Source organism: Strigops habroptila, chromosome 3 (genome assembly GCF_004027225.2).
Source record: "Strigops habroptila isolate Jane chromosome 3, bStrHab1.2.pri, whole genome shotgun sequence".
NCBI classification, from domain to species: domain Eukaryota; kingdom Metazoa; phylum Chordata; class Aves; order Psittaciformes; family Psittacidae; genus Strigops; species Strigops habroptila.
Window position 1 is genome coordinate 85,025,500 of NC_044279.2, and position 13,248 is coordinate 85,038,747.

A 13,248-nucleotide genomic window follows, 5' to 3' on the forward strand; every position below is an offset into this window, starting at 1 on the left:
TATATGACAGTTTGTAGGACAGACAATGTCAAAATATTTCAGGAAACAATACACTTACCCTAGTGTTTTGTCGTGTAGGAAAAAAGCGATCTCAACCCTTTAGTTGAAGCTTCCGGAGTTAGTTATGTTATGGGGATGACCTGGCTGGTCCAGGATGGTTTCTACCCTTGTGCTTGGATCTGCATGGTACCTAGTACCGAGACAAACTGGGGGCTGATCCTCTTCAAAGGGATTGGCATCCGGCTGACATCAACTAGTTATATATAGAATCAAACACTCCAGACACTCATATCTTCCTGGCAAAAGAAGAGAACAGAAAAGATTCAACTGCACCCACAACAAAGGGAGTTTATATCCTTTTCAGAGCTTATTGGAAGATTTAATGGAATGCTCCCCTCTTAATCGCACAGATCATCTCCTCATCACCTCTGAGAATAATAATCTCCATGTTACAACCAGGAAAGGAACATTTAAAAATAAGCTGTTAAATATATGGATGGGCAAGACTATATCAGATGAGAATGGCATGGGCTAATCCTTTAGTGAAAGATGAAACCATGCTTCAATAGTAGCTGATGGCTAAAGTCAGTCACAGATGGCTGATATACAGAGTCTGTTCTGAAAAAGAGATGTGAAATTTTTCAATATTACATGTGGTAGGGGCTAATTATTCAAAAAGCACACTCCTCGCAAACAGTTATTCAAAATCTCTTAATTTTCTTTGTGCGTTAGGAACAGAAACCTGAAGTAATTTGAAGCTTAGTAATATTCAGCATTCCATGATACTGTTGTATCATTTTATTAGAGAAATATGTGATATTTAGAGCACAGGTATTTCATGACAGCAACCAACTTTGGACAGAAAGAAAAAGTGGCAGAAGGAAACATTCCCCCCTTAGCCTCCTGTCTGAAGGCAGCTAGCTGAATCATGGGACAGTAAAAGCAAGATGAAGATTTGTATTTTGGGTTTGGGTTTGTTCTAGGAAGTTTCTTTTTCTTGTGGAAAATTATGGTTTTGTTTCACTTGGAGAATTCATCAGAAAATTGCTTGGATCCTGATACAACAGGAGAAAGGAATTCTGACTGCAAATGGAATCTGGATAGTAATAAAATGCACCAACAGTGTGCATAACTTTTCGAGTAAGAAGCACTCTGAGGCAGATAAAACATATGAGTCTGATGCGGTGTCCTAAAAGCCAGCTTGTCCAACCAAAAAATTTTATTATTTTTAACTCAAGCTTTCAATTCCAAAGCTTAGCTTAGCAAAACGTTTTTACTGAGATCCTACATATCTCTGCCCCAAAGAGGTGTTCATTTTAATCCTCACTATCAGAATTTGCCTGCTGCTGTTGCTCATTGGTAATTCTTTTCTAGTTTTCGTGATTGGATCAGCCACCTTTGATGCCACTAGCAAGCATGGTCAAACTCTTGGTTGAATGTTATCTATTCAGTGGAAGGCCAAGATTGTTCTCAGTGGTTTGCCACCAAGCTGTCAAGTGGCATTGCAGGAGAGTTGTCAAGGGTTCATGCTATTCACTATTTTCATTAATAGCTTCAGTGAAGTAGAGAATGCCAGTTAAATGCCAATCTAGGAAGATTACAAGTGATCTGTAGGGAAAAATAAAAAATGTTAAATTAACTGGATGGACTGGAAAAAAAATCAAATGCAATTCAGTAAAATCACATCCAAATGAAATTATAAAGTGGGCATTCAACTGATTGACACTGAACTTTTCCTTAAACTTGAATTTTTGATCCAGGAGGAATTAGCAAGAGGCATCCCAAATGGGGACGTGTTTAGTCTATTCCAATTTCTGTTAACTAATTATTGGATAGAATAAAAAATACAGTAGTAAGCTAAATTGTGCTTTTACACTATTGGAACATGTACAATTCAGCCAACTGTTACTTCTGGATGACTGCAAGCTTTTGAGAATGGTAGAATCAGCCTTCAAAATTCCACTGAAAAATTCTTGAAATAATTCAAAATCAATAAAATTAAGAGATAAAATGCAAAGTAGTTGCTCATAAGAAGGAAAAATCAATTGCAGGGAAAGAAACTGAGGAGTAACTGCCAAAAACAATTTGGCAGAATGAATCATAAAATAAGCATTAGTCACTAGTGCAGTATAAAAAAAGGCAAATATTTTGAGCTTTTTGAACAGAATATCAGAAGAAAGATTATCTAATTTTACTGACATTGAGGAGCTGGAATATTTTGATCATCTTTAAGAAAGATATAAAGATGTGAAGAACTGAATAATATCCAGGCAACACATCCTAAGGAATATTACCTGTGAGGAAAGAGTTAGATTTTAGTTGGGTTTAGCAAAGGTAAGAAGAAGGTGAGTCATGATAGCAGTCTCTTCACACGAAAATGAGTCTATAATCTAGTCTACGATCTTGTTCACGAAGTTGGGAATAAGAAATAACCAGCTTATTTTATATCACAAGTACAGACAACATACTAAGAACTTTCTTTTTTGGAGGACCAGAACGTTTAGCAGTGTGGAAAGAACATCCTTAGCAATTTTTATAAGCAGGTAGATTAGGCATACTGGTCCTGCTTCAGAGCATGGGTATGAACTTGATGACTTTAGATTTCACTTTCAGCCTTAATTTTTGTAAAATTCACAGATACCCTCTAGATAGGAGTAATCATTATTTAACAATCTCACCAGTTAACCTATTACATTGCTGGTTTGCTTTTAGTTGGAATCGGTACTGAAATTAGCTTTTATTTTTGCAGTTTTATTTCCAGCACTTCGCAAATCCAAGAGGTTCCTGTTTGGCCTTCACAAAGGGACAGTACTCACAGATTTCAGTTACACAGATGTTTTGATTTTATGTAAGATTTTCACAAGCTTTCATTTATGTATCCAAGACCCACTTCTGATTTTGTTTGCAGTATCTGAATGATGGAAATACCATAAGTATATCAGATGTTGCATTTGGTGGCCCCAAGGACAAAATGTGAACACAAACACTGCGATGTTTGGAAGTTTTGTGCATTCAATCTACTTATTTGTGGTATTTGTGTATGGGTCCAAATGTTTATTGCAATACCTGTGTTTCAGCAAAGTGCTTCAGTTCAGAGTTTTAAGAATGATTTTAGGACTTTTGTTTATCTTGAAACAATTTTCTATTTTATGTATTGTCACCTACCACATTGTTGAGCTTCAAAGGTATATTTTTTTTCAAAGAAAAAGCAGTGATAGCAATTTACAGATGACACAACCTGAAAGTTTAGTGACAGATACTTTTATCTGTAAATTTCATCATTTAGAAGTTTAACTTTAAAAAACTTTGTAGAATGACTATACTAGAATTTGATTCACTGCTTACTGGTGTGTCAAGATTTTGCTATTAACTGAAATAGAAATAACCATATGTCATTGTAGTTGAAATAAAGAATGTTTAACTGTCATAGCTGCAAAACTAGAGCTCATCCTGTTAAATGCTATTTTCTTTTACAATGCTTGGAGAAGTTCAGGGCCCACAAAATATACCAGGTTGCTAAAATGTAATTTGTGTATATACATGATGAACAGAATGTCCATGATAATGAGTAAAGGTTAAGGAAGGTGAAAGAATTACAGTACCATGTGATATCATAATAAAAATCAAATCTTGCATTTCAGTGAGAAGCATTATTTAGCAAGTGGAAAACTAGAAGGATTAAGTCAGCCTGTGAACAAGGACCACATTTACCTGTCTTCTTCCTTTAGATCATTTTTGTTTAACCAAGTAAGACTTTTCCTTACGGTATTGTCTTTTCCAGCACCTTGTGGGATCTTTCCTGCCATGCTGCTTCCCCTGAATTGCATAACTGACCAGAAAGGAGGCCCAGGCTGGCAGGTGGAAAAAGCCTGAACTACATACAATCATCCACTTCTGTAAGAAATTTCTCCCTCATTTTCTCTCCTTTTCTTTTCCTTGCTTTCTTTTCTCTTCAACACGGAAGACAATGAGTTAATGTAGTTGTCTCTCAAACAAGACTTAATCTATAGACAATTTAAATGCTGAATAATGCCTCAGTTCTTAGTGGTTGCTTAATTCATCCTGAGACTGTGACTGCCATATGTGCTTATTTTTATGCCTTGTGTTTAAATCCATGAACTGTTCAGGGTATTAACGTTAGTATATATGTAGTGTCTTATGAGTGAAATTAAGAAGTTCAGGGATTAGATATGTCTATTTGTAAAAAAGGGGGTTGTAAGTACTACAAAATAATAAAGTCACTGCTCAATTAATGACTTAACTGATGTTTCTGTATTCTGTATCTATCTTCAGACAGCTATTTACAGGTATAGCTGTTACTGTGAAATACTTGACTGGAGCCAAAGAATAAATTAGACAGAGATAAACTACCAACTGTTGTTTTTTGGTTGGTTTTTGTTTTGTTTTTTTTTTTTACATTAAACTGGTCCTTATAGATGTGGAGGTCAATAAAACGTTGCAAAAATCAGAGATGTGAGAGTTTTCCTTCTGAAGAAGAGTTCCACTTTCTTCTTTTGCAGTGCTTAATTTCAGTAGCAGTCACAATAAAAGTCTTAAATTTTTTAAACACAGACAAGTGGAAAATATTGTGGCCCGATTTGCCTCACAGTAGATTTCCATGTGTGTACAGGACATGGTTAGTTTATGCTCAAGTCAGTTGATGCATAACAAAGAAATGAATGGAAGTAAAGGCTGGTATTAGGAAAAAGCTTGCTCCATGTGTCAAGCAGGAAGTTGCTAAAGAAAGCCTGTATTTTATTGTATTTGGTAAAACAAAATCTGGAAGAGGCTTGACATTTTGTGTCACAGGTCTTTCCAATTTGCATTTTTTGCCCCTCACACATTGGATAATTTTCTTTGTCAGTTCTCTCACCTTCAGAAAAATCTGCAGACATGTTTCTCACAAATTTAGCATGATCTAACTGAATTAATGTTTTTCTTGACAATAGTAGGGAGGTTTGTTATGTCTTTGTAAAAGTTAAATCCTGAAAAATATAGACCTATAATCCTGCTTTTATTTAAATTCTGAAGTTGAGCTAGCCTAAACCTCCCACGTGTGTTGTGAATGAAACTAAGTCCTGTTATTGTTATAAATTTCCATGGCATATGTCTTGTATTTGTGAATATTTTCAGTTTTAAGTTTTGCTTAGGGGAAAAAAAAAAATCATTATTTTTTCAGATGACAAATTAAGTATTTTTATTTCAATTACATGCTGGATTGGTAGTTTCTCTGTAGCTACATTGAACCAACTGGCAAGAGATTGATACAATTGAGGTATTGATAATAATGTAATCAGTGATGTATAATATATTTGATAGACTTCTCAAAATATTGTTACTGTTGTCTTTCTGTTCAGGATCCAAAGACTATCATTGTTTTTAGGAAAATACTCTATGATTGACTATTGTCATTATCATTTTTTAAAAAAGAAAATGGGAGGGTTTATTTTGTAGGATTTACTTTTGCCACATCACACCTAGAAACAATTTACATGGAAAGCTTGCAAAAAGAAACAACCCACAAAAAAAAAAGTCGTCCTTTTCCTAAAGGAGGATGACAAACAAATGTTGCCCTTGTTCACAGGCTTACAGGCTGGCTTAATCATCCTAGGTTGCCATGTGTTACTTCCCCTCATTGAAGTGCATGGTTTGATAGGTATAACTCATTGGAGACTGGGTCTGTGTTTGGCTGAAGTAATCCATAAAGGAGTGTTTCTTCATGGCATTTTTTCCATGCTGTGGGACTCTTCTGCATTTAGGACAGTCATATTAGAAATACATCTTCTGCGCAGAGGTGGTGATGGAACAAAGCTTCCTTTTTTCCTGGAGGCACAATATTGCCCACACTGTACGCTAAGAACGGTACAATTGCTTCAGCAGCTGCAGGAATGCTGTAATACTGCAGGGATGGTTGTAGTTCGGGCTACAGGAACAACAGATTAAGGGTGACTTCTCAAGATGTATCACTTATAGTTGGCTCACACTTTCATGCTTTATTTCCTGTTTTTGAGAGTAGAAAGACTGTAATTTTAAGAAAAAACAAAACTCACCCTAATTTAATCTAAGAGCCAGGGCCACGAGCACAGGCCTGTACTGTCAAAGACTTAATCAGAGCCAGCAGCTGGCCAGGAAGCTTTGATTTAGTATGTGCATTTTCTGATGATCAGTAGTTGAAAAGTTACTCATTTCTAATGGTGGCCCCCTGCACTGCGAGGCCGACATATTGTTTGGGTTTTTTATTTCATCAAGACTATACATGTCTTCTCACTAGTTCTAACAACATTATGGTTTGACATAGTGTCATAAGCATGGAATATGCCTGTATAAGAACTTTTTAAGAGAGAAGCCTTGTTTCTTCAATGTTGCGTGGTGTCTATCTTATTTCCAAACAGGTCGATGTTTGGAAATAAGTCCTTTTTATACTGCATTTTGTTCTTCTTTCTCCTTATCCAGTAAATAGAATAGATTTACTGTAGATGCCTTCATTAAGGGATCTGGATACCTGACAATTTTGTTTTGTTAGCTTTTGTTCCTGGCACTGTGCTTTTAAGAGGAAGCATTCCAAAAGAAAGATTAGTTCAAAGAAAAGGCTTTCCATTCTGCCAAGGCACTGTGCTGCTGCTGTTTACTAAAGAGTGCCAAACATCAAATAGGCAGAGTATCTTGGGGCTTTTCTTTCTGAAGGTGTAGGGGGAAATTTTAATACAAATTATGTTTAATAATGGTAAGTATGTAGTATGTTTTTAAAGTATTTCAAGGTGCAGATCCAACACATATCCGATTTTTATTAACTCCATTGATACTATTAGATATGCTGATTAATTTCATACTTATTTTCCTAGCTTTGTATTGATAAATCCAGCCAATCAGAATTAAGATCCATAATCTGGACAACAGTTTATAAATAACGTGTTGTTTTAACTTCATTGCAGGGAAGGTACATACTAATTTTTGTCTGACATGCACTTCAGGCATCTTTTCAGTTTTCTGAAAAGAAACCAACAGAAAACTGAGATTCTTGCGAATGTGGGAGCTGGAGGTTGAAAAGACAAAATACAAACAACCAACCCACCCACACAAACAAACAAAAACCTTTGAAATTTGAGATTAAATCCTGAAATTTTAACAGCACTGCTGTCCTGGCTCTGCTTTGCTGCTCTTTTGTCAGTTTCTTAGAGAAAAAGATAACTTGCCTTCTTCATATCCATTTAGTTGTTTTCTGTTTGTTAAGGCAGCTACAAGCTTGGTGATTTCGCCTGCTGATGGTGGTGGTACTCATTAGCAAGTACCTTTTCAGTAGGAGACAGTCATTGAAATGCCATCAGATGGCAAATCTTTGCATGTGGCTTCTTTTTCCCTTAAACTACTGAGAATCAGAGGAGTCTCCAGAAAAGTTAGCTGCTGTTTGTGAGAGTAGAAATAGGAACAAAGTCAGGCATGGCAACCGTGTTACAGCCATGCCATCATGATCAGCAACACTAGCGCAGACTCAGCCACAGAGGTGTTCAGGCCAAACACTGCCTTCAGTTTCACAGTCTAACTTTGCAGTAGATCCAGGAATTAAGCCGTTCTGCAACTCCGAAGGGCTCCTCAGCCTATGTCTGATGAAGTTTATCTGAAAAGTGTTTTAAAATCTCTCAACAACCAATTCTAAACTTAGTCACCAGGCTTAAAATGTTGCTCTAACTCCTGTAAATTTGGTGGTTTGAAACTAACTCAAAGAAGACAAGAAGACTTTTGCTACGAGCAGGGCAAGTGTCTTTATATGTGGTGTACAGTTCATATGTTTTTAAGGCAGGACAGTGTGAACTCTTAAAAATAAACAAAGAAGAGAGCAAAATTCCACCCATTAAAGCTCAACCTTAAAATGGTAAACACTGGTAAACAAAGCTGAGAATAATCAGTAGGGAAAGTAATTTGTGGTTTAAAGAAAAATAAACTCCTGATCCTACCTGTAAACAACTATTCAATTTTATGCATGCTTGGTCTTCTGACTGCTAGGGGGTTACAGTTCCAAAGCAAGACTGGACTAGTTGAAGCACAAGTTCAAGAATGCTTCAGTAGAAGGGTGGTCTACAAAATAAGAGCTTCTAGAGCTAGAAACAAAGTTGAACAGAAGGAAGAGTATTTGAGTTATTTTTCTTACATCCAGGCATGAGCTGTATCTAGCCTGTGTTTATTAAGTATGGCTTATATATCTTTTTATGCTGAAGTAATTTTAAACTAAACATAAAAACTGACACCCTGAGGATATCACCTGAGTCTAAAGGCAAAGAAATTGAGATGGAGTTGCGGCTCAGTAGGAACACTATGGCATGACCTCACAGGAACTGTGCTGGCAGGGCATAGTCAATAAGGAAAAAAAAAAAATAGGGTATCAGGTGGCCAGGTGTTTTCTTAGGAAAAAGTTGCAGGAAAACACCCTTGTATTTAAAAACCCAGTACAAATAAGGTGGAGAAGCTTCTTTTAGTGCTTTCTTCTTTTTCCGCCCTTGAGAAAGACAACAGTTATCAACAGTTGACTTGCTTCAAAAACAGGCAGTTTGACTGGCGGCCATGGGTGGCCCGGCTCTGAAAACATTTCTGTGGCTGATACTGATACTTCATGGTAACCTTTACCATTCAACAAGCAGCACTCTAGAGAAGATTAACACACTAACTGTTTTATTGCTGATGTGTTTCGATTATTTTAAACACTTTTTCTTGAAACAAATATATAAAGCAAGCACATTTTCTGTAAGATACAAAATAAACAGATGAATACATGTGATACAAATAAAAGAAGCCATATTGCAAAGCTATCTCATACAGTCTATCAATAAAGAAAAACAAATAGTATAAACCTGTTGCAGGAAAAGTTTATTATACAAAAAATATTGTCAGAAGTCTTACATCTAGATGTTTCTTTTTTTTTTAACCATTTTGCTAAAATCAGGTGTTGCATATTATTTCATTTTTTTCCTCCATTGTTTGGTACTCTATATAGTTTGTCATCTTGCCTGGGACCTCTGTGTAGTACTTCAATGTCAATATTCCTTTAGAATCTCAGGTTTCATTTGTCACTTGCTCTAATTCTTTCCCCCAACTGATAAACTTAATGTGGTATAAACTTATTTGGGTATATTTTTTACTCATATAGGGTTTTTAAGCCGACTGACTTCCTCCAGAAAGGAGAACATGCCCTCTTCTGTAATTATAAACTCCATCCAGAGGTCATAATCTAGAATTTTCTTCTTTTAGTTTATTCATATTCCAGGCAGATTCTTTTGTTTACATGAAGAATATAATCTAACATAACTTCTAATTACTACTTTCATAAGGCCCTAGAGTGTATCAGCATCCCCTTTGTTATAACCATTAACTGAAAAATATTTCGCTATTTTCCCTTGATGAAAATAAGAAATTCTCTTTTTCTTGCTAATAAAAAATGTCTTTTCCATCTGCTCTATGATTAATCCTGGACTGAATTCTTCCCAGCACTAGAAATACAGAAACCAGATCACAGTACAGTCTTGCAGCTTCACAACCACCTGGTATGCCATGTCACAAGTACAGAACTTAAATATGAATGTGATTTTTATTGGCAACAATTCTACCAGAAGAATTGGTGATAACAAATGTAGCAGCCACTGAAAGTTCTAGTTATTTTTTCATCAGATAGTCCTTATTTTCACTTAAAACATGTCCAAGCATAGTAGGACAAAGTGGGTGAAGTTAATTTTATAAATCTAGTAAACAAATTAATTCCAGAGTTAACATACTTTCCAAATGTACTTTCTAAGAATATTTTCTAAATATTTTCCGCTGTTGTACTGGGTAAGGGTCAGCTAGATACCCTACCAAGGGGATATACTGTGTCGTAAGCATAGTAGATCTGTAGAGTTCATGGGCTTTTTGATTTATAGGAGTTGCCTGTATGTTTTCTGTAATGAAAGTATCTGACATAAAAAAATTTCAAGCTGTGCCACATAACTGATATTTCCTTCTTGGCTAGTAAACCAAAAATTTTTGTACTGTTGATGCTTATTGCCAGTGATGTAGGGGTTAAACTTGTGAGATGCAGGTTAAGTTGTAGGTTCAAGTTCTGCTTCCTCTGGCCTGGGAGGTGACTTGTGTGTGGTGAGGAAATGGGACATCCAGTACATCTACTGCAGCCCAGTTTCATTGGAGATAAACAACTTTTCACCAAGCACACAAGATTGTCTGCATCCCTAAATGGGATTTAGACTGTAGCCTTGCTACAGGCTTCATGGACAAAGAATAGCCATGGTACCCCAAGTACTGTGTCTCTAGTTCCCTCCTTCATGCAGCAGTGAAGCAGTCCGCAACTGCCATGTCACTGAGAGATGGGCTTTCTCCGTGTCAGCCTGCCTGCGCTCCCACAGTCCCTCACTGGAGTCACAGTGCTGAAGCCTCTCTTGACACACTGCCATGACAGAGGAAGGATGAAGAACATCACCCCTCTAGAAGCCATTCTCCTTGCTGCGTTGCAGCCTGGAGTAGAAAGGGCCCGTATAATTTTGCATCCCTTTCTCAAGTCACTATGTAGGCCGTAATACAGGTTTGAAAGGTGATCCCAGAGACTGGCAGACCTGAGGTAAAAATCCTGTTTCTTCATGCAGACATGTGCATGAATGCCTATGACCAGGCACCTTATCTTGTTTTACCAGAAAAATGGATAAATGACACTCTTGCTGCCCTGAGAAAAAACATTGTGAACATGTGTTAGAATCCCTTGAGTTGAGGTGAGTCTATCCTGGAAACTTCAGCACAGTTCCAAGACAAGTGTCATCCTGGGTGACAGCGGTTTCTTTCCAAGACACTTGTTCGTCTGGGTACAGTTGCTATTTGTAAGTGATTCAGACTAATGTCCCAAAGTCTGGAGGAACCTTCAGTCCTGACACAGGGCAACTGTGTTAACCTTGCTTTATCCTGGGTTGTCTGGGGCAAGGCAGCTCTTGTACCGGTGGGTATCACTAAGTTTTAGGCCTAAATGTCACAGACATCATAAAAAATAGTATCACGTACTATTCTTTATGAGGTGGGAATATGTCATGCAGTAGATATTCTGGTATTGGGTGTAGTAGTTTTTAATTCTTCTTCCTTAACATATCTCTGATTCTATGCTCACAAGAATATTGTGCTGTAAATGAGAATAAATTAGGGGAAATTTATTTGTGATTTAAAGCAGCTGAGGTCTCCTTCAGTGGCAAAGCTTCTGTTCACTTCAGAGAGAGCAGGCTCATGTCTCCTTTCAGAGACATGCAGCATATTTCAGTAAGTACACATTACATAACTTGTCCCACATTTCTTTCTCTTTTTAGTATCCCAGTGTTAGGAAAATTATGTTCTCATTAATCATTATAGCTTCTCATCTTATTCTGTGCAAATAAATTACCCTCTGCTGCCCTTCCTGCACGGGAACATATTTAAATCTAAACAAGTATATATACGTGATTGGTTCAGGGAAGGGAGTATCAGCTAATGGAGGCTTTGCTTCTGCAGAAGTATGAAACCAGGATTTGTCTCTGTACTCAGTGGATTGCAATGCTGTGTGGTAGCGTCACTTGCCAAATAAGATTTTCCCTTCAGCACATGCATAGCTTCTTAGAATGTCAGTGGAAACTGTGTACATTCACTGCAGGCAGACCTGCAGTTGAGTATTAAATGTAATACTAAATCTTACAACATATTGTGTCTTGTCTGCATGTGAAAACATTTTGGCTGGAAAAGCCATACCTGCTAGAAAGTACCCATACAATTGGGAAAAACCAGCAGGCCTCTAAATTCGTGTTTAAGACTGTCACCAACTTTACTGCGACTGTTTTTAGAAAGCATTTAAAATCTAGATGCCTAAAATTACATGTGCAGCATCATATTCAGGCTGCAAAATAGCGGGTTGATTTTAAGACATGATGGGCATTTATATGTTTTACTGTTAACAGGTCTCAGCACTTCTGAAAAGTAAGTAATTTTTATTTACATGCTTTGAACATGAATTTAGTGGCTTATCTAACACTATAAATATAGAGACTGGATTATTTTTAGACTTCGTAGTGCAATACTGGGTAAAAGGACTTTTGAAACAGAGATTATTGGTTACAAAGCCGCAAACTTGGACCAACATTTTTTAGTAACTATTTCTTTTTATTCAGGACATTAATTGGGAAGACTGAGATAGCAAGTTAAAGGCTGGCTGCAGATGATCCTATGGGAACAGATCCGATATCTAGAGGTCAGTTTTCTCCAGTGAAGAGATCTGAGGAAAAGCTGCCCTCAGGATAGACTGAATTTTCTTCTAAAGTACTTGTAAGAAATTGGCACTCTATATATTTTGAATTCAGGATTACTTGTACATATAAAATCAGTTTCTTATTTGGCCTCTGAAGAGAGATGAATTTACATTCATCTTGTGGAAGAGCACATGTTATATTTTGGAAAATAAATATACAATACAAAAAAAGACCTGAAGTTTCAGTACAGGTTAATTACATTCAGACCAGTACTTAAGAATCAAGCTTTTCTGCTGACTTCTTCAATTTTGTGGTGGAAAATGAAACCCTTACTGAATCCTAAATGAAATCTAGTACTGCTGTACTAGAGACAGCAGAAATTAAGAAGTCATCTAAATAAACTTTCTGGTCATCTTCAGCTGACAATCATGTGACCAAAACAACTGATGTTACTTTGCAACCATGGAATATTTGCTGACGTTATAGGTATTGAGTGTCGGTTAACATCCGGGCTTGTGGAGCAGGGACACCTGGATGTGTTTTAAAAACTTTCAGAGATTATTTGTTTAATAAAGTAGCAGAATTCCTATTTATTAGTAAGGTGACACTTCTAAAGCTCTAAGTCTACCTCTGGCATTTGTGAAAGTTCTTCTCGAGATGTTTTTACATAGGCAGACACAGTATTGGCAGAGAAGAAGTAGGGTCTTTTGGTTTTGTTGTTTATCCAGAATCAGAAACGAGATGTAGACCTCATTTTTGAAGTTATAGTCTGTCTGAACTTGGTTTTCATTTGGTATTTTCATTATCAAAGGAACTTAAGTGATTCTGTCTTGTTACAGTTGATTTTTTGCTGAGGAAAAAGATATGACTTTGCCCACTAGCAAACTGGTCTCCATGTGAAAATGGAGATTCTTCTTTCAGAAACTAAATCCCAACTTGAAAAAGATTCAAGACTATTATTGTCACCATTAAAAAAAAAAAAAAAAAAAATCATATTTAGGCTTTCCTCCCCCCC

At 36.7% G+C, this 13,248-nt stretch overlaps 1 protein-coding gene across 7 annotated transcripts in view; it reads left to right on the forward strand.

Annotated features, from left to right (window-relative positions):
• The window catches only part of SEC24D (SEC24 homolog D, COPII coat complex component), a 212,554-nt gene that overhangs the window by 32,868 nt on the left and 166,438 nt on the right, over window positions 1-13,248 (forward strand). For all 7 annotated transcript variants that reach the window (XM_030481066.1, XM_030481062.1, XM_030481063.1 and 4 more), the window contains exon 3: window positions 3,782-3,896. The gene's annotated coding sequence lies outside the window, so the exon portion shown is untranslated. The remainder of the gene's footprint in view (window positions 1-3,781; window positions 3,897-13,248) is intronic.